This window comes from Brassica napus, chromosome C7 (assembly GCF_020379485.1).
Source record: "Brassica napus cultivar Da-Ae chromosome C7, Da-Ae, whole genome shotgun sequence".
Classification (NCBI taxonomy): Eukaryota; Viridiplantae; Streptophyta; class Magnoliopsida; order Brassicales; family Brassicaceae; genus Brassica; species Brassica napus.
Genome location: NC_063450.1, coordinates 28,298,813 through 28,300,086, shown reverse-complemented (window position 1 = coordinate 28,300,086; position 1,274 = coordinate 28,298,813). Strand labels below are relative to the sequence as shown.

At 46.7% G+C, this 1,274-nt stretch overlaps 1 non-coding gene across 1 annotated transcript; it reads left to right on the top strand.

Annotated features, from left to right (window-relative positions):
• Nucleotides 1-924: 924 nt before the first annotated feature.
• Nucleotides 925-1,031, top strand: LOC125590949. The gene has a single exon (XR_007326946.1). It is a non-coding gene; the product is annotated as a small nucleolar RNA R71 (small nucleolar RNA).
• Nucleotides 1,032-1,274: the final 243 nt, after the last annotated feature.

Genomic DNA, 1,274 nt, shown 5'->3' with positions numbered 1-1,274 from the left:
GCAGTCGATTCAGCAGATGACGTCGATCGATGTTTAGAGTAATCTGTCGATCGATCTTCGTCATGGTCTGTCGAGCGATGTGTATCCATTGACATCGGTTGACACCAATGTGATCCGCCGAAACTCATGGAGCTTTCAACTTCGAAGTCTCCTTCTCCAAGCTTCTCATGCTTCACCACTTGCCAGAAATCATCATCTATGATGGCATTTACGTGGTGTTTTGCTTTCTCAACTGCTGCCTCTCTAGCCAAGGCTTCTTGCCTCTTTACAATGTCTCCAGTCTGAACCACTTGCATTTCAAGCTTCCTCACCTGAGTCCCTAAGGTCTCAATTCTTGTGTTCAGACTGTTGTAGGCGGAATCTATCTTCCCATTGAAAACCACAGTGAGTTGTTGATGTCCTTCCAGAACTCTATCAAGCATCTCTTCAATCTTGCTTTCCTGAGTCTGTGGTGGTGGATTCTGGTAGAATGAGTTTCCATAGCCTCTGCTGTTGTTGCTGAAAGGTTTCTGGAACTGTGTACTCTGGTTACTCCTCTGACCATTGCCAAAGAAGTTTCTGTTTCCACCCTGGTTTCGAGACCTCTGAAATCCAGTACCTCCAATGTAGTTCACATCTTCTTCTCCTTCCATGCCTACAGCTTCTTCTCCTTCAGCTGAGCAGACCTGCTTCCTAAGAAGCTCATGAACCACATCTAACTTTGCTCTAACTTCGTCCATCTGCTCCTTCCCTAGGGATGCAACAGACTTCTTCCTCTCAAAGTCAGTGTTCTTGGTGCTGCTGCTGTTTGCTAGATTTTCTATCAGTCTCACGGCCTCCACCGGATTCCTGGTGTTGAAGTTTCCTTCGCTAGCTGTATCAAGAGCCATCTGATATCTCAAGGCGATACCTCTGAAGAAAGTGGTCAGCAGTTGCACTTCGTTAAATTCGTGGTGTGGACAGTCTCGCTGTAAGAACTTGAATCTGATCCACGCATCTTTGAAAGACTCTCCAGTCTCCTGTGCAAATGTAGCGATTTTGCTCCTCAAGTCTTCAGTGCGTGCCTCATCGAAGAAGTTTCGCAAGAAAGCATTCTTGATGTCGGCCCAGGATGTTAGAGATCATGTGGGTAGCTGCTTAAGCCAGTGCATCGCTTCTCTAGTCAGAGAATACTTGAAGAGCTTGCACAATAGGTAGTCCTCGGGGACTCCATCCATACGAATAGCAGCGATAAGATCCTCGAACCTCTCCAGATGGTCCATAGGATGCTTGTGCGGTAACCCATAGTAGGGTAT